The sequence below is a fragment of the Dipodomys merriami genome, unplaced genomic scaffold (genome assembly GCF_024711535.1).
Source record: "Dipodomys merriami isolate MVZ:Mamm:240054 unplaced genomic scaffold, mDipMer1.0.p SCAF_2534, whole genome shotgun sequence".
NCBI lineage: Eukaryota > Metazoa > Chordata > Mammalia > Rodentia > Heteromyidae > Dipodomys > Dipodomys merriami.
Window position 1 is genome coordinate 17207 of NW_027203976.1, and position 20903 is coordinate 38109.

At 35.7% G+C, this 20903-nt stretch overlaps 1 long non-coding RNA gene and 1 pseudogene across 1 annotated transcript; both read right to left on the reverse strand.

The window, feature by feature from the left end:
• Window positions 1–6907: 6907 nt before the first annotated feature.
• On the reverse strand, window positions 6908–7007 carry LOC138836705 (U6 spliceosomal RNA; annotated as a pseudogene).
• A 2375-nt stretch (window positions 7008–9382) lies between these two features.
• LOC138836704 (uncharacterized) lies at window positions 9383–20662 on the reverse strand. The gene is made up of 3 exons (XR_011375012.1): window positions 20390–20662; window positions 14372–14422; window positions 9383–9582 (listed from the first exon to the last, which is right to left on the reverse strand). It is a non-coding gene; the product is annotated as an uncharacterized lncRNA (long non-coding RNA).
• Window positions 20663–20903: the final 241 nt, after the last annotated feature.

Consider the following 20903-nt stretch of genomic DNA (forward strand, 5'->3'; position numbering starts at 1 on the left):
AAGGGAAAAAGAATGAAGAGAGAAAAGAAGCAGTAAAACCTTTATCAATTAAAAACACCAGAGTTTGGAACTGGAAAAGCAGTGGAAATATTCTAAACAATAAAAATTGCTAACATGGATAGAAGATGGATCACATTTTGTCATATATAATTTTGAAAAAAAAACATACTAGGAATGAAAATTTAAAAGTCAAAATTAAAACACTATTTGGATTATAACTAGACAGTATAGCTCATATAGCTCAGTGGTAAAACATTGGCCTAGCATATGTGAAGCAATGGTGTGATCTCCTAAGCATTACAAAGTACACCCAAAGCACACACACAAAAACCACATGAACACACACACACACACACACACACACACACACACACACGCACACACACACACACACACCACATACACACATTTGGAATATTGATATTATCATATTAAACAGAGGAAATTATCACAAATAGAAAATGTAGGTTAATATATGAAATAAGAATATTTCTCGTACTATCTAAAAGTTTAGTAGAAATAAAATAATCACAATACACTTGGATTCTTATAGATTAAGTAAACTGAAAATTAAGCAATAGAAGACATGAGAACCTTTTCAAATAAGTTTTAGATTTTTTTTTTTTTTTTTTTTTTGTCGGTCGTGGGGCTTGAACTCTGGGCCTGGGCGCTGTCCTTCAGCTCTTCAGCTCAAGGCGAGCGCTCTACCACTTGAGCTACAGCGCCACTTCCTCAAATAAGTTTTAAATAATAAACATTTTGAAACATGTATCCTTTTATTTTGACAAAAAATTGATGTTAGTCGTGTTTTAACTCAAGATTTAGAATATTATAACCAGGTGCTCTATATCTCGCTAGGGGTGGCTATATCTCTAATCATTTCACTCTGAATATTTTTATAATAAGGTATTATACTTGCTCTGTCTCTCCCGAATTACAAACCCTATTTACACTTCCCACCGTAGCTAGAAAATAGCAGCCACAAATCTCCATGCCCAGCTCAAACTTTTTTTTTTAAATTTAAGTACAAATATTTCCAAAAAGTCACCAGGTAATGTAACTTTTCTTAATAAAGTATGTGCTTCTTGAAAATACAGTATTTGTTACCTGGACAAATATGTTTATAACTATAAGAAATAAATTTATTTAAATTTACCAACCGTATAAAAATTCAAAAAATAATTTTAAATATTCACATCATAAATATTTTAAAAGCAAAATATATGTGTCTGAATAATTTACATGTGAAAAAACAAAGAAATTATATTAGCTAATCCTACAACTCTGAAAAAAGAATTACCCTAAAGAAACAAAAGAAAATATTTAAGTTCAAAATTTGAAATTTAGAAAATAAAATGAAGTGTACTCTTTAGATGACTTAAGTAACTGTAAACCCTCTGCATATAAATTTTCTTATAAAAATGCATGAACAAAGAAAGAAAAAGTACCAATTGATTAATAGCAACAGCAAAAGAATCAGTAGTTCTTATTTTGAGCATACAAAAAATCGATGGAAGAGATAACAATGTTCCTTCCATAAGAAATGTGCTTATTTATGTAACTGTAACCCCTCTGTACATTACCTTTACAATAAAATTAAATTGAAACTAAAAATAAACCAAACAATATACGAATTAAGGATTCATATAAACCATTGGTTAAAAATTTTGTAAAAAACTGCACTAAGTACCCAAGGAATATATTTTGATGATGCTACTTTAATAATTAAACTTCAGTAGAGAAGCAAAAAGTGTAAAAACTGTTACAAAGTAATAAATCAGAATATGTTACTATTCATAATAATCATAAGCTGAATTTATAGTGATAGTCAAATATGTAAGAAATGAGACAATTTGCCATACATTTGCACTTAATAAGTGAGAAAGAATTTTCTAGGTCTTTTAAAATATATCTTAAGTTTAATAAAGAACCTATTCTGTCACATCATATGATAATCAGATAAAGCTGATATTAGAGCAAAGAACAGATTCTACTAAGTTTTTGTATGTTAATGTATATACTTATTTTGGTTGTGGGAAATTGTGGGGATTTCAACTTGAGTTATTGCTCTTGCTAGGCAGGCGTCATATCAGTGGTTAATTTTAGGATAGGGGTTCCCTTTCCACAAGAACATGCACCTGATCTGTCATTTTAGCCTTCCCATCATCAATGGCATCAGAGTTGCAGACCAACTTGTCTAGCTTCCTACCTTGGCTGGCCTGGATTCCGCAGTTCTTCCAATCTTAGCCTGTAGATAGTGCAGTGTGGTGGAAATGATCCAATGCACCCAGCTATAGATTGAGAAGGAGGTCCACTAAACTTTTGGCCTGGTTCTATTCTCAAGCCTCCTTAGTAGTTAAAAGTAGAGGTGGAAGCCCCTGGTGCCAAGCAGTAAGAGTATTTTTTAAAGTAACTAGACATATACATGACTTACGCTTGTAATTACCTCAGGAAAAGAATAAAAGAGCAGTGAAGCATAGAGGACAGACAGAATTTTAACTAGCTACTCAGAGGCTGAATCAGCTTAGGTAGCTACTCAAGAAGCTGAGATCTGAAGGCCACTGTTCAAAGCTAGTCAAATCATGAAAATACAAGTGATTATCTCTAAAAAACCAAAAGTGGAACAGTGGCTCAAGTGGTAGAAAACTACCTTTGGGCACAGAAGGTTAAGAATAATGCCTACTCAGTATCAAGCCGCAAGAATAATGAATGTATGCATGAGCACATGCACATGTGTGTGCGCGTACTCGCACGAGCGTGCACACACACACACACACACACCCTCACACACACACACACAAATGTGTATTTCAATGTGAAGTTCTTTAATTTTAACCTTGCTATACTTTATTTCCCTGTATTAGTTCACAAATTAACAAAATCAGCTAAGCACCTATTTACATACAACTCATGTTTCTCTAAAGTCTACTCTCTCTTTGGAAGTCAGCTTTTATTTGACCCAAAAGTAAATTATTCAGGAAGTCAATTCATCTCTCTCAAGTCTGTTGTATTAGATGATTTTTAGGTTCCTCCTAGGAATATGATTTTGTGTAATCCTGCATCAAGCAGCATATTTCTTTCACGAGAAGGGAAGACACTGTCAAACAATTAATAATAGGTTTTTCTCCACCTGGCGAGCATCTGTAGTTTTACTAACTTCATAAAATTCATGATCTGTCTGTGTATGCCAAAGACTGCTGTGCAAATAAAAAGATCCTTCTCAGAACTTAGCATTTGTATACTATTCATAGGTATGAGGTGTTTAAATATTACTGAAATTTCTTTGGAATAAATAATATTCATCTTGACTATCTTGAGAAAGAAGAATTGGTTTCTCAGCACTTTAGGTAAGAACATGAGTGAAAGAAACAAAAGGAAAAGTGAAGAACAATAATCCGTATATTCAAATCAAACAAAACAACCCAAGAAAACACAAATTAATTCAGTACTCAAGAACCTGCAGAAAATGCAAATAAAAAAAACTATGACAAGCTTATGAATATCCTGACTACATGGGAGCGAACTGTTGTAAGGATAGTGCTTAAAACCCAGACTGGACAGAAAGATCTGTACACAATGCCATGCACCTGTTATTTTAAATTCCAGGAAGAATAACATAAAGTGTACTGAGCCCAAAATCAGATACAAGTAGGAAGCCAGATTCTATCTGAAAAATAATCAGGATAATTTAAGTCTGAGGACATGACAAAGTGGTAAGAACAACCATTTTGGGGGCACAAGACACTCAATTCAAACTCTAATATTATGGGTATTAAAGAAAAAACTATGATTTTAAATAATTGGAATAAATGTAAGATTTGAGTATTTGAGTGGAGAAAAATCCATGAGAGAGATAGAATGAACCCACATTGCAATACTTTCTACTTAAGTGATAATGTTTTGTGGTACTTCAGACAAAACAGTTACTTTGCAAATGGGTATGGATGTGCACTTGGGTGACGGAAATACTCTACTTACACAGGGGTAAATTAAATAGATTTTTTGGGATAGATTGCACTTCTTGAACTAAGAGCCTAGGTGATGTCCCTGAGCTTTTTCTCTCAAGGCTACCACGCTACCACTTTCAGCCACAGTTCCAATTCTGATTTTCTGTCGGTTGTTTGGAGATAAGAGGCTCATGGACTTTCCTGCCCAAGATGGCTTCAAACCACAATCGTCAGATCTCAGCCTCCTGAGTAACCAGGATTCCAGCCATCAATGATTTTAATAATTTAGTAAATTGTGCAGTTCCAGAAGTTATATATTATCTTTATAACCTGTGTAATATATGTGTGTATGTATATATCAATGCATACGGATAGAAATATTTTAGTATATTTTTGTATCTACAATAGATTTGTGAAATAATCCTTCATTATAAAATAAAATGGTAGCCGGGCGCCGGTGGCTCATGCCTGTAACCCTAGCTACTCAGGAGGCTGAGATCTGAGGATTGCAAGTTTAAGCAGACAGGAAAGGAAAGTCCGAGAGATTTTTTTTTTTTTTTTTTTTTGGGTCTGGTCGTGGGGCCTGAACTCTGGGCCTGGGCGCTGTCCCTCAGCTCTTCAGCTCAAGGCTAGCGCTCTACCACTTGAGCCACAGGGCCACTTCCGGCTTTATTCTGTTTGCTTATGTGGTGCTGAGGAATCAAACCCAGGGCCTTGAGCATGCAACGCAAGCGCTCTACCACTGAGCCACCTTCCCAGCCCAGTCCGAGAGATTCTTATCTCCAATAAACCACTCAAAAACCGGAAGTGGCACTGTGGCCCAAGTGGTGGAGTGCTCGCCTTGAGCTGAAGAGCTGAGGGAGAGCACCCAGGCCCAAGTTCAAGCCCCACGACAGACGAAAAATAAATAAATAAAAATAAAATTAAATGGAAACAAAAGTTAATAAGGAGCAAAACAAAGGGAATTGTCACACGTTTCTTGTTGTTGAATATAATATGAATTGTGAGAATCAGTTTGGCAAAATCATCTCTACTTTAACAAAATGGATAATAACTATTAAATCCAATTCATCTATTTGCCCTTATTGTGCATCCTCACACATGAGTGTCAAAATCAAACCACGGTTTCTGCCTTCATATTTAACTCACCTGTTATAAGTTAGAGGATAGATGAAGTAATCAAATAAAGATTAAAATAATAGTAAGTGAGGCTATGAGTTAGAGCTGAAAATGATTTTAAATATGATAATAGCTAATTAAATTGCATATTTCTTACCTTTACACTATTGTCATGTCCCTCATTCCCACATTAGAAAAGTACATAGAAAGTTCTCACTAAACGCATTATCCTGCCCATGTAATTGTAACTCCTCTGTACAGTATGTTCACAAATAAAATTAAATTAAATTTAAAAAAATAAATAAAAAATAAATAACCAAAAAAAGAAAGTTCTCACTAAATAATATGTACAATTATGAAAAACACTATTGAAAAAATATGGGCACCATGTGGTTTTAGCTTATTGTGACCTGTAGGGGGTAGTGTGTTTTGGAGGATTTGCAATACGTTCTAATGGAGATGAAGAGAGGGATGTGCTTATTCTGGAAAACTGGCTAGAAGATTGTTCCCAGAAAGATAGTGATGAATTCTTCCAAAAGGTTACAGTAAAATCACTTTCACAACCATGTTCACTGCTGCACTATTCACTGTAGAAAACTTAAGGAAACAGCCCAGATGCCCTTTGGCAGAGGGATGGTTAGAGAAAGTGTGGCACATATACACAATTGTATTGCACCCATCCATTATGAAGACTGTTACATTATTTGCAAAGAAATGGATAGATCTAAAAATATGTTAAGTAAACTAAGTCAGAGACACACACACAAAGGACCCATGTTCTGTCTCATATTTGGAAGATAGAACTTTATACAAGTTTTCACAACAATATCAACCAAAGCATTATATTTGCAGAGAATTTAAAAGGTGTATTTTCTTATAAAATTGAATTTTTAATCCAACAAAATGAATACCAGGAAACTATCATTTAAGATATGAGGGGAATTCAAAGGGAAGGATTAAAAAGAGTTATGGAGGAAAAGAGTGAAGGCATAATATTCAATACAGATAGTATGACAGTAGAAAAAATTAAAGTGGGGTGAGATTTGGAAGGGTGTGGTGAAGTTATGTAAAGATCCATTGTACTTAAAAACTGATTTGTTGAATGGAAATTCACTTGTACAATTATTTAAGATAATAAAAATATAATTAAAAACAATGGAGACACTTTATCTTAAACTGTGTTCTCTTAAACCATGAGTCAATATAATAGTTTCCTCCTTAGAAATGTTCTTTGCAGGTATTTTCCTCACAGTAACAGAAAAGTGATCAACACAATGCATATCAATACATTACATTGCACATCATAAAGAGACACACTATAAATTCTATTTCCATCTCTTTTAAAAATAAAATTTTTTGCTCTATAAATTGATCAGAGGCATGGATTTTGTGGCTAGTTAGTTCATTGCACATGTCTCTCTTCCTCTCTCTCTTTCATGGTTCTCATAGATAATATGATTGCTCCATAATTATCCTAACTTATTTTGCTTTTATATTTTTGGTTGCATCATTTCACTTTCTGCTCTGCCATTTCCCAAATCATTTACATAGAAGGTATTATTTCCTATTTTCTCATTCCTAGAATAAGCTGCACATGAAGACACCATTGGTCCTCATTTTCAGTCTGTACCTTTTAATACACAGGAAAATCTTTCCTCTGCTTTCTATCAGTTCTCTACTTTCCAGTTAGAATAATTTAGAATAGTAAAAATGGAAAAAGAGAAAATAAATCATTGTGAAAAGACTAACTTTTAATTATATGAATCGCATGTGTTGTTACACTTGTATTTTTGTAATCAACTTTTTAATAACTGTTTTTCATTTCTTGCATCTGAAGGATGAAAAATATGGAATACTTCGCATATTTTCATATCATCCCTGTCCAAGTGGCATGTTAATCTCTATATTGTTGTAATTTATGTATACGTGCTGCTGAAGCATGTAGTATCCTGTAAATTTAAGTAGTTAATGATGTAATCTTTATACAGGCATATATCCTTGGTTGCCTATTTGTAACAAGGAAACCTTATTGTTACTAACAATGCTATTGATCTTATTTCTCTGAAATTCTGTGTATAGTGGAAAAAACATATTGTTCGGTAGATTGCTCACACTTGCAATTATTTGCCAATGACTATTTCAAGTCTTTTTCATTTTAAATTTCATCATATTTTGTAGCCTTTATAGCTAGGTTCAAAGATATGGCTTTTCAAGTACTTATTTATCAACTGAGTTAGCTTTGTGGAGCTAATGGATTCAAAGTAAGCCTTGCTGAAGAGCTACTTCTAAACTTTTGCAGCTTAAAATTTCCCAAATGAGGTCTTACTGGCACAAATGTCTACTGACCTTTTACCCTTCTTCCATGTAGTAACAGACCAACCAGAATATCTTACCCTGACAGCAAAGATTATCTTACTGGAAAAAAAAAACTAATCATAGTTACAAGGGATCATAGAGAAATAAACAGTTCTGAGTAGAAAGTATTTTATCAAAATATAATTGTTTATTATACCTACCATTTCAAAAGTAGCTAAAGCCAAGAAGGTGAAAAAAAATTGTTCTTATGCATGATTACCTAATGTCCTGTCCTGTCTACCATCCAATCAGGCAGGAACTTACACTACTGAATTTCTACCGCCAAATATTTCCATAGCTCCAGGAGAAGTCCATATTTTTCCTTGATATTAGGCCTTAAATTGGTAATGTTTTAATCACAGTGTTTCCTCTTGCCTCTAGGCTGTAAATCTACAAATGGTAAAGCTTTAGGTCTAACTCTACCAAACTCTGAGGTAGAGATAATGGAATAATACTGTAAAACAGAGTTGCCTTTGATACCCTAACCACAACAGAACAATGAAAAACATTTCCTTAGATTACATACAGTTATATATTTTATATTTATATGTGCTAATTTTATGTTTCACACAATGAAACTTGCTAGAATTAATCGATAATTTGACAAATAATTTGATATTTATTACAATAAATAGATAGGAATATAAATAATTAGGTTTAGAATATTTATTAGAATATAAGAAGTATCAATGCAATGTCTTCGATATAAACTTGTGATACCTTCTAAGTGTTCTTAGTCTCCTGAATTCACATGGTAAAAGAAAATGTTGTTTTCCTTTAATCTGTAAGGGATTTTACTCTGCTGCTCTGTAAATTGTTTTAACTCGCTGGACTCAGAATGGTTTTCCCCATATTTCTGATCATACCCAAATTTTGCTGATATGATGTCCAAAAGGTATTATTCTTCTACAGGATCCACGCGTCCTAGGATCCTAGGTCCTAGTTATCTGTATCATCAGATAAGAAGGGCAAGTATTCACACCTAGGCCCATGCCACATGCCAACAGAAAGTAATTGAAGACTCATCTCAACTCCTCATTTCCTATAATAATTCAGGGCCCCAATTACACAGGATTTAGCAGTAAGCAATTGTGAAATGCAAGGCAACTTAAAATGAAAGATGAGATCACAAAATCTGAGAGAAACTACTGTAATTCACACTTTCAATTTACAGATGACCAGCCCATATTAGTGAACAAGATCACAAATGTCACAAGAATATTTTTAATACCCCTCTCCTAATGATTAATGAAAGATTTCAGTCCAGTATAAGTAGGCCAAAAAATAGTTCCTGGAAGGATAGATCCATAATTTTTCTACCAAGGATAGGAAAACTTGACTTAGAAGTCAAATATAATTCAGAAAAACATGCATGCCAGCAAGTGCTTTACCACTGAGTCACCTTCCCAGCCCCTCAAATAAACTTTTTAAAGGCACATTCGCCAAAATGACATTTGACAATTATATACTTAGTAACAAAAGTTTTTCAAGTGGAAGGAGCAAGTTACAATAGAGTTGATTTATTATCCTGCACTAATACCAAACAGGTTCAACCATTCCTTAAATTATAGAAATAGTAGCCCCGACCATTTGTGTTGTTCAGTAGATGCCTTCCAGAAATGTGTTACCTAGATCAGCCTCCCATATTTCAAGCCTAAACATTAGCTAATAAAGTAAATTTCATCAAATAATAAAGTACATTTTAAAAGATCACGAATAGTTGCATTATCATGTTGTTTGATGTTTTCCTTAAGAAATATGACTTTAAGTCTTGAATATGGGTACTCATGAGAGATGTGACAAACATAAAATCTGTCTTCTATTTCTATCATATTCCTCCACAGTAATAAATTTTAGTTTTCTTCTTTTCCCAAAAGTTATACGTAGTAGAGAATATTATCCCATGTAAAGTAAAATAATCACAAACCATTGTACAAAGCCATTTATAAAAACTGGTAGTTAGGAAAACATTCTAAGCCATTTTTAAACTTTCTTGTTGAATAAAGATTAATCTTCCAAATGGATGAGAATAAAATCATGTCTAGGTGCTTCACGTCTCCAGTCTTGCAAATTGTTATTGCAGATGAATTAATTATGGAAATATAAGCTGATATCAGTTCAAGTATATGCAGGATTGAAATGCCATAGAATGTATATAAACCTGTCAAAGTATGAACAGACAGTTTAACAGAATGACTATCAAGAAGTTGAAACCAGAGAAGAATATTAGTAAAAACAGAATGAATGAAAAATGAAAAAGTGGCAAGCACAACTAGAATACTCAATGTACACATGTGATAAAGGAAGTGGTAAATCTGAAATAAATCTTGGAGAAGGAGTTGGTTGAGAATGATAGAAGGAGTGACTCTGATCCAGGAGCATTGGACAATTACATGGACATATTTAATTGTAACACAATTGCACAACCTTTTGAAATTTATTTAAAAGCACAACAAAAATCAAACACATAAAAATCACAACCAAACAGCAAACTCTACAGAGTATGAATATGATCTCTCAAAATATTAAATAGTTAATCAAGGGCAGTATGTGAAAAGCAAACCAACTGTTCAAAGAGGGCAGTTTGGGGTAGGGGAGAATTTTGAACAGATTTAAATAGATTGTCTAAGGTTATAAATCACCTACATCTGCAGCAAATATTTTCTAATGGGAGATCTTTGTCTGAACTGGATATTCCAGTCCTGAGATACATTTGATAGCTGGTGAATATAGAATGGAAGAAACAAGATCAAAACCCATTACTCTGTTGGAGAGAAAACAGTCCTCTATGTTTTCTCTCATCTCTCTTTACTACTCTTTTTCATACTTTTCAGTCAAGTGATTTTGAATTATATCTTTCCTTCTTTGTTCTGGCAAAATAATCGGTCAAAGTAATTCACTAAAGATTATTTGCCATTTTTTCTATTATGCTTTTTATTTGTCCAAGCGAGTCCATTAAACTTCCCTCTTGAATTTGGTTGCCACGAAAACCCAACATCTATGATAATGAGGACAAACTCTCAGGTAAAACCTTTTCTCCAAAAAACCAGTCCAAGAAGCTGTGATCACAAATATTTAGCTATACTGTTTTTTCTTTTACCTTGAAAGTATTCTTATGTCTAAAGTGCCCACAAAAATAAGTACTCCACCACTTTTTGGTTCAATTACTTCTAACCTCAAAGATATAATTTGCTAACAAGATGCTTAGAGGAAAGCGAAGAATACTCCACTTTTATCTTCTCACTTAAGATTCTCGTTAGATACCATATCAGGAACAGTGAAGTTATTCTTTTCAAAATTACTTCAATAGATTATTTTTCTCTTGGTCTTGCATTTGCTTAACAAGATGTATGGAGAAGAATAGAGTTAAATCACCGATACCTTGGATGACAGTGTCTGTTACAAAGGACAATACTTCGATGACCTATTTCTATGTCCTCCTCTTAGCTCTTACCTGATTTCCAATTAATCACAGCTTCTTGGGTTAAAGTCTAGTGAAGTGGAAGGACTATAAGACCTCTCCCACTGCTACGTCTTCATGGTTTCTCTTTTAAAACTATTTTATTTGGATGTGGAACATTGAAGTGAGACAAATAGGCTCTGTAAAACCACTTTATGTAGGTAAAATATTAAGACAATCTATTTTAAAAAGTTTTGGCCTCCCTCCATTGCTGAAGCTAATATGCTTAGCTAGGGCTTCGAAGAATACTGTTTTCTTACTTTTTCCATTTGCTCTTCTTTTCTGATCCCAAAACTTTTTGGCTTATGTAATAAGAGAAGTCTTCACAGTCTCATGTTAATAATGATATTATATTTTTGAGCCACTTAGAAATGCGAAATCATTTGTTTGAAGTATCCAATCAGATTTTTTTCTGTGTTTCAGTGCTTTATATGCAAAGACATTGTGGAAAGTATTATAAACAGAAAAGTGTAAACCCAATATCTTCTTTCATTGTAGAGGGCACTTTCCCCTAAACAGTTTGCACACAATTATCTTTTTCAGAGAATTACTGTTTAGTAAGTAAAGGTCAAATCACAATTTTGATGTCTTTTTTTTTTTTTTTTTTTTTTTTTTTTTGTCGGTCGTGGGGCTTGAACTCTGGGCCTGGGCGCTGTCCCTCAGCTCTTCAGCTCAAGGCGAGCGCTCTACCACTTGAGCTACAGCGCCACTTCCGGTTTTCTGGTGGTTTATTGGAGATAGGAGTCTCATGGTCTCTCCTGCCCGGGCTGGCTTTGAACCACGATCCTCAGATCTCAGCCTCCTGTGTAGCTAGGATTACAGGCGTGAGCCACCAGCACCCGGCTTTGATGTCTTTTTTTAAAGAACTTTGAATTTAAATTCCACTACAACCTTGTTTCACACAGTAAGAGTATATTTTTTGGGTAAGGAAAATTCTTAATGTAACCTACAGGATTTACAGCAAGGTTTGTGAGGTTTGTCTGTTTAGTGTGAAAAAGAGCCATCTTCACCCACATCACTCCCTCTCAGCTAAGTCTCCATGGATTTCTTTGCATGAAAGCCTATTCTCCCAGGCAATTTTATTTTTTTTAATAGGCTAAGTTGTTAAAAAGTTTGAACAATTAAAATTTACCTGTCATAACTTTAAAACTCTTTTGAAATTCCTTTAACAGAATCGCGAATTCACCAATCCTAATTCCATCTTTACCATATTAAACAGTTAAATGTTGTTTTCATGATATCATGTCCATGCAACTATTATTTTCCAGGGCCTTTGTTATGTTATATATATGACCATATATGCTGATGCTAAGCAAAATAAAATCCAAGATATGGAAACAGAGATTTTTATTTGCGGTTGTTGTTTTTAATGTACTATGTGATTTCTATTTTCTTTTGACATTTTTCCCTATGGTTTATTCCCTGCTGTTTTTGATTTGGATACCCTGTGTACTGGTATACATTTACCTTAATTACGGAAAGGAATAGGAACAACAAAATGGTGAGAAATAGGACAAAGGGCAAACCAATGCAATAACAATGCTCTCAAGACAATATGATGAAAATGTACATTACAACTTGTGAGGGGTATTGTGGTGACGGAAAACTGAGAAAAATGAGAAAGGGGATAACAAGTTTGAAACATTATGTATTCACTACCTTACAATTACTGTAACTCCACTGTACATAACTTTGACAAGAAAATTAAATTAAATAAATAAGCTACATGAAATAAAATTTCACTGTATTGGTATAGTAAATATTATTATTTTTTAGTAACTTTTAAAAATCAATACTATTTGGCATTAAATTTGAATTAATTACACCTTTTTAATCAGAGGGCCATCAACTTGAATGTTATCCAACTAGACAATATTTTCACAATATACTTGCCAATATTTTGAAAAAAGAATAAATTTAAACTTTCTCATACAAAAACAGTAAACAGTTTCATTCAATGGAAACCCATAACTTTTAAAAGTAAATAAGTTGTTAAGAGGACAGAATATATGTGTTCTTCAAAATTCCTATGACTAATATCTACTCATTTTCAAATTCTGAACATTCCTACCTGAGAGATTCAAAAGAATACCTGTTTGCATGTTATGTAATTCTGCAATAGATTCATATTCCAATGGGTTGCTACAGATTGAGAAATAAACAGAAAAATAGCCACATTCTGGTAAAGGATAAAACTATGAAGCATCTGTAATAATTAATTTTTTAAGAGTAAGCAATTGTTTATCAGGGTAAGCTATTATTTATGTGACCATCAATCCGAAGACTTATGCCATAAAGTCATCATACCCCAACAGTTTCCAAGGTGTAGGGTGCACCTCAAAGGTTCCCTTAATTTACAACACTAATAGCTTATCTTTATTGTGAAAAATACTACACCTCTGCTAATGTGATGCCCTCCATGTTCTGGAAAGAACACCACAATAAACTGTGTTGCATCATTTTCCCACCCCTAGTATTCTTGAGATCAGACCATTTGCAAATATTATTTATATTTATACTTTTTTAATTACCATAGATATTCAGGATGCTAAGAGCGCAATGTTACAGTTCAAAGCAAACCCAGGCAGGAAGGTTCCTTAGATGCTTATCTCCAATAAACTTCTCAGCAAAAGCCAGACACAAGTGGCACTGAGATTGAAATGGTAGGGCACAAGCCTTGAGCATGAACAGGCTCAGAGACAGTGTCCAGGACCAGAGTTCAAGCACTAGGACAAACCAATAAAACAAAAAAATGAAAACAAACCCCCAATCTTTTTTCTCATTGTATACAGAGGCACATAATTAAGGGAATTGCTTCCTGTGTTACATAGGTAGAAGAAAAAGATGTCACACAATTATTCTCCTCATACTATGTTATACCAAAGCTTCAAAAAATTGCTTTTGATAAATTTATAAATTAATATCATGCATTTCTTGGCAACTCTGTCTACATTATTCACATTATCATTTTATACAAGAATTGTTGGAATTATCTATTAACTAATTTCTAATTATATCTCTCTTGAAAGAATATTCTAGGCAAGTAGACCGCAAGAATCATTTGTGAATTTGTCAATTAAACCCTCTATTTAAAAATAATTTTGGGGCTGGGAAGGTGGCTCAGTGGTAGACTGCTTGCCTTACAGGCATGAGGCCCTGGGTTCGATTCCTCCACACCACATAAGCGAAAAAACTCGGAAGTGGTGCTGTGGCTCAAGTGGTAGAGTACTAGCTTTGAGCTGAAGAGCTGAGGGAAAGTGTGCAGCCCCAGAGTTCAGGCCACACAACTGACAAAAAAAGAAAAGAATTTTGAAATATCTAATAGAATATGAAATTACAAACAAAACCAAAATATTTATTTTAAATCTCAATTCTAATTTAGCAACATTTACAAAGTCCTACATTAGATAAACTTTGCTATTTCTCCAGGCTTAAGCCTTTGTAATCCTTCATCATTTCTTTGGAATCCAACAGAATGATGATTACTTACTTTCTCAAATTTTGGAAGGTAATCATGAGTCATTTTGCATCTAGGAATGTTCTGTAATGGAGAGAGAATTTAAAACACAAGTGAAGATTATATATGAGTTGCATTTCAATAGGAAACTTGACTTCGCAAAAAATGACAAAATTAGCCCAGCATTCCAACTGTGTATTCCTTTCTTGTTTGCTTTGTTTTATTAAGACAAAATTATACTACCTGGTCCAGGGAAGGTATCACTATGTAATTCCACTCTCTAATCTTCTGTTTTAGTCTGAGTGCTAGAATTCTAGGCTTATATCACATTGCCCTGCCATAGTTTCTTGTTGTATTTAATCTAAATACAGATTACCAATTCTGAATTTCTCCAGTGATATTACCCACTACACTGCTCAGACTGTTCCTGTACAATTTTCAAACATTTTCTAACATTTGACACAGGATATGAACATTTTCAGATGCACCTGCGGGGTCTCTGATTCATTCCTCAATGGATCCGATACCTTTAATAATGATTACTTGACTCTCTTACTATCTCTGGTCCCTACCTATGTAATATTCTCAAATACTTTTGAAAAAAGTAACTTGAGGACTTTCTAATATTAAAAATTATCACATAATTCTAGTCTTACTCAGGACATATTTTCTATTGTTTTGTAATTTTTCTACATATTATGAGAGTCATTTCATTTGTGCATTTGTGTGTGCACATATAAGTGCCTCTGTGTTTATGTGTATGTTTGTATATATGTACACAAAAGCCTCAAGCTCTTATTCATAAATCTTGCTCATGACTGGTATTCCATCACCTGAGCCATTCTTCCAATACAGCTTTTGGCTCCTCAATTATAGGTACTGTTGCAAAGACTGTTCTAGCCTAGCTGGTTGCAAACTGAACTTCCCAGACTCCATTACATTCTTAGGTTTTATTTCTCCAGAAGTATCAACTTTTAAGCTATAAACATTTTTGTGAGTGTAAAGTCTATGCTGTAGCCGAGATTTTTAACTCAAGAATTCAAATAAAGATAGATTAATATACCCATTACATATCCTGAGTGTACACTGTTAGAAATGTGATCGTAAGCTGAGTGGTGGTGAGATCTGAGGATTGGGGTTCAAAGCCAGCCCGGGTAAGAAAGTACTGGAGACACTTTTCTGCAATTAACTACAAGAAAACTGGAAGTTGCACTGTGGATCAAGTGGTAGAGCATTAGCCTTGAGCTGAATAGCAGAGGAACAGTGCCCAGGCCCAGAGTTCAAGTGCCAAGACCACCACCAACAACAATAAATATATAAGGAAAGAAAAAGAAATATCATCTTAGCCAGCAGTTCATTGCTAGTATAAGCCCTGTTCTCTCAAGATGGATTTTTTTTCCATTTAAGTCCATGCTTTTATATCTGACTTGCATTGGAACCAGAATTATACTTCCATTATACTTTATACAGAGTTGTGTGATTAGCAAGTGTGATTTAGAAAGGGAGTGGCTTCATACTTCGTGTTCCACCTAGGAGTAATGCTTTCTCTACATCACTCCCATAAATCTACATACTGGACTTGGCTTTATTGTTTCAATGTTGTCTTATTTGTAGAGTCTTCTATAGTGTATTGAACCCATATACTTTAACACAGAACTTCTCTTTCTCCTATTATTGCTATAGTTTCCCTTACTGTTAATTCATATACACGGGAAATAATGTGCTGTACATACACTCACAAAAGGAATGATCTGAGAACCTTCTTCCCATTTACAATTCACTTTAATTTACAGAGACCTTAAAAAGTTTGAACTCAATATACTCATGGATAATATATTTATAAGCAATATAATTTTCATATTTTCTCTTTACTAAGTTTTCTCTGAAACACGTGTTACCTCATGTCCAAAGGTGTCCTTGTGTTATTTCAGTGAAGCCAGTAAACATTTATTATACCTCAAGCAGCACCATCAATTGTTACTGGAAGTAATGGTAACTGGATGTGGAAACTGATCCCAGGAGAGGAATGGAACATAGAGGAATGACAAAGTTCAAGTTAACTTGTGCTTTCCTTTTTACTGTACAAGAAAAGAATCCCAAGGCTTGAAGGAAACTCTGTTCTTGACTTTTTCAAATATGTTCTTTACTCATATAAAACTTTTCTGTAAAGTTCTAGTTGAGAGTATTACAAAAATAATGTGCCATTTGAAAGCCATCATAGAACAAAAGGAAATAACGTTGTTTAAAAAGTGTTCTACTGCAAAGAAACAAAGACATGGAGGTTTAAAGTGCCTTATGGATGGATATTTCACCCCTGAGAGGAATCACTATTTGCAGGAGTCAGTTATCAATTTCTTTAGTCTGTCCTGAGTTCTCCAGAGCAATAAGGATTCCAGAAAAGCAGGATCCAGTGAGTATGATCACCAAAAGGAGCCTCTTTTCAAATGAGTACTCCTTTAAGGAGGATCCCAAAGAAATATCTGGGTTTTTTTGTTTGCTTGTTTGGTTCGTTTGTGCTGGTTCTGGGGCTTGAATCCAGAAGCTGGACCCTGTCCCTGAACAATTTTCTTTCCTGCCCACCTGCCCCCAAAGCTAGTACTCAACTGCTTGAGCCAAAACTCTACTTGTGCTTTTTTGGTGTTTAATTAAAAATGAATTTGAGAGACTATCCTGCCTGGGTTAGCTTTGAACTAAGATAGTAAGAAAGCTAAGTGACATCAACTGAATAGACTTCTCTTTTGAAATAACTAATATTTGATGAAATTTTTTGTAAAGCTAATATTTGACTATTTTTAAAAGTAGAGAATATGTCCAGCAAAGAAGCCATAAAGTAAGTAATTCAGCAAAAGTAGGTGCATTGAATCATTTTGGAATTTATTTTTCTGCTTGGGAAGATTATTAATTTTGTCATTCCTTTGGGGGAAACAAAGTCATCTTTCACTTTATTTGTTGGTCATGGGGCTTGAACTCTGATCCTGGGCGCTGTCCCTCAGCTCTTCAGGTCAAGTTGAGTGCTCTACTACTTTTGCTACAGAACCACTTCCGGGTTACCTGTGTTTAATTGAAGATAAGGGTCTCATGGGCTTTCCTGACCAGGCTGTCTTTCAACCACAATCCTCTGGTCTCAACATTCTGAGTAGCTAGTATTACAGGCGTGAACCACCAGCACCTGGCTCATATTTGCATTTATGTGCACAAACAATGGAAATTTGAACCAAATGATGCCATTGCAGCTTTTCAGAAAATTTGAGGTAGCAATAATATGTCCTCCTTTTCCATTCTGTTACATTAATGACTCATTAGCTATGGGATCCCTCCATTAACATCCTCTACCATCTGTATTGGTGTATTTAGTATCAGGAAATGTTCATAGAGAAATATAGAAAGACAGATTTTTAGAAAGCAAAGGATATCGAGTATGAAAGAACAGCATAGAGAGAGATACATTTATCACACAGAGATTAATAACTAGCCTAAGAGATTTAGAATGCTAAAGGCAATGAGGAATAAGCCTAGTTGAAAACTAGTTCTTCAATAACCAAAATTGTTTTCTAGAACAATTTCTGGTATACCTTAGTTACTATCTTTATTCCTTCCATCTGGAGTTATTTTTTCTCTTGTGTCACAACTGTTAATTAGCCTCTGCCTTTTTTTGCAGTCACTGACCAAAAAGGTTTCCAAATGTCACTTAGATTACCCTTCTCTTTGTGATTAGCAGTGACCACACAAAATCCTGGAATCTTTGAATTTCCAGAATTAATCTTCACCTGAAATCTAAGCACATTACTGGCATTAATTGCTGTGACCTAATGACCTAATGAATTAGGGACTACTGTCAGGTTTCAGTTTGGAAGGAGCAATTATATATTCAAAGTAGGGATTCTTTATTTTGCATTTACTAGTTTTTTCTTTTATATTGTGAAAATACTGTACAGAAGGGTTACAATTACAGGGGCAAGATGAGTACATTTCTTATCAAGCATTGTATCCTCCTACTTTGGTTCCCCTTCTGACCCCCTCCCATCCTCCACCTGCCCCCAGACCCAATCCTCCTTCCCATCCCCCCCACCAAAGTTGTAAAGTTCGTTTTTGACATAACGACTTGCATATCTCATTGTTGCAATGGGTCCACCTGTATCCCTATTTAAATGACGTGTTTTTTCCCTTCCCCTCCACAAATTATATCATTATCAAGTACAGTGAAAGCAAGGGTTATACCCTGGGTGAGGGAAATACAAAACAACCAAGAAATAATTTATAAATGTGTTAGAAAAATATCACATGAAAGAAAAAACATTTAAATACATATCTTAGGGTTCATTTCCCTAACAGCAACTTATCTGATCATTTCTGCTTGACTCAGACATACACTAGTTATTGCAAATAAGGGAAACCCAGGGCTTTTATTTTTCCTTCCTTCCTTCCTTCCTTCCTTCCTTCCTTCCTTCCTTCCTTCCTTCCTTCCTTCCTTTCTTTCTTTCTTTCTTTCTTTCTTTCTTTCTTTCTTTCTTTCTTTCATTCTTTCTTTCTTTCTTTCTTTCATTCATTCTTTCTTTCTTTCTTTCTCTATTTTCCTTTCTTTCTGTCTTTCTGTCTTTCTTTTTTTGCTCAAGGCTAGCCTTCTACCACTTGAGGCACAGCACCACTTCCAGTTTTTTTTTGTTTATGTGGTAATGGGGAATTTAACCCAGGGTTTCATGCATGTTAGGCAATCAATGTACCATGAAACCACATTCACAAAGCCCTAAATGACTTTCTTAAGATGGCATTACATTTTCATTCCATAACTATATCATAATTTTGGCCAGGTGCTAGAAAATGATGTAAAAAACAATACAATACAGTAAGTCCAGGAAGGTTGGATGGAAAATGAATAACCATCATGGTCTAGCCAGGGCACAGAGGGGCTTACGTCATGGAGCTGTTTCAACAGTCTGAGCTAGACAGCTCCTGACCCACAGCCCACTTCCTGAATGAGAGGGCTACCTTGGGTTCCAGGCACATAGGGACACTGGGCCACCTCATCCAGAAAACATTCAACCAGTTACTATGTGAGAGACGAAGAAAGAAAATCAGAATTATGCTTAAGTTGGGTGCCAGTGGCTCAGAACTCTAATCTTAGCTACACAGGAGGCTGAGATATGATGATCATGGTTCATAGCCAGTCCGGGCAGAAACGTCTGTGGGACTCTTATCTTCAAACAACCACCAGAAAACCGGAAGTGCCCTCAAGTGGTAGAGCACTAGCCTTGATCTGAAGAGCTTGGGAACGGCGCCCAGGCCTAGAGTTCAAGACCCACAACTGACAAGAAGTGATTCCCACCACATCAAGTGGACTGAATAGCACCCATTGTCCCAAGGAGCATGGTAGAGAAGTCAGGCTGAGCTTCCTGTGACCTTGAGGTCATAAGTAGGTCACCCAGCTTCTCTGTGCATCTGTTTCCTCAGCTGAAAAACTCAACAGAGTGAAGGATCCCCTTCCTCATGGGGATAGAGTAATGATGAGAGCCATGTTTTGTTTCATAATCCCACACCTGTTGCACAATTAATAACAGACCCCACCTAAGCCTTTTCCGGGTATCTTCCTGTCATATGCTCACAGAATTGCTGAGAACCTTATCTGAAGGATGCTCCCTCTGTGCCTAGCCATGCTCCACAGAACCCTCTGTATGAATCCCTTGTTTCCTCACAACTGTCCTCTGAGGAGACTGAAGTCTGATGGTTTCGGCACTATCCAGAACTTCATCTGTGGTCAAGAATCTGCTGGCATGGACTAAAAGTTTGGGATAATCTATCTAAACCAATAACTGAGCATGGCGCTACATGTCTACCATCCCAACTACAGAGGACCATGCTTGGTGGAGCATACCTGTCACAGATAGGAGGACCCCGATCCAGCACAGCCTGAGTCTCTATTCAGTCTCTTTCTCAGAAATGCCCAAGACAGAAAGGTGGCTCCTCAGAGCCAGGGAGAGGAAACAAGCAGGGGTCAGGGGGACCCCAGCGGAGTGTCTTTCCAGCGGCAGGGGTAGTGTTGGGGCAGCCACTCACCTGTGCTGCTCAGAGAAGCTGTTGGCAGCTGTGACAGGTGGGAAGAGCAGTGATGGAGGTGGCATTGTGGATACATGGGCCCAGAGCAGAAGACCAGGGGCAGGGACCTGGTTGGGGCCTTATGACTGCTGGAGTGCTCCATTGCCTGAGGTTTGAAACCCAGCACCGCAAGAAGTGGGGAGGGAGGTGGGGCGCTGGTGGGAGCATCAATTTCCTACTATACTCCAAACTCTCCTCAAGTCTCTTGCTGATCACTCAACCACCTCTACCTTCCTCAACTTCTGGTAGTGTTGTAAACAAACAGAGGGAATCCTGGTGCTCCCCCGCATCATGGAATGCGGGCTTGGTCACCATTCTTGTATCTCATTGGTCAGAAAGGAACATGAAAGAATGGGGGTGTGGCTGTAATCCTGTGATGCAAGCAGTATGGGCAGAGCAAGATGACAGCGGCTCGCCTAGCCTTTTTTCCCAAGGAACTCTGTCCAATGCAGTTGGGGACAAAAGAGTAACCTGC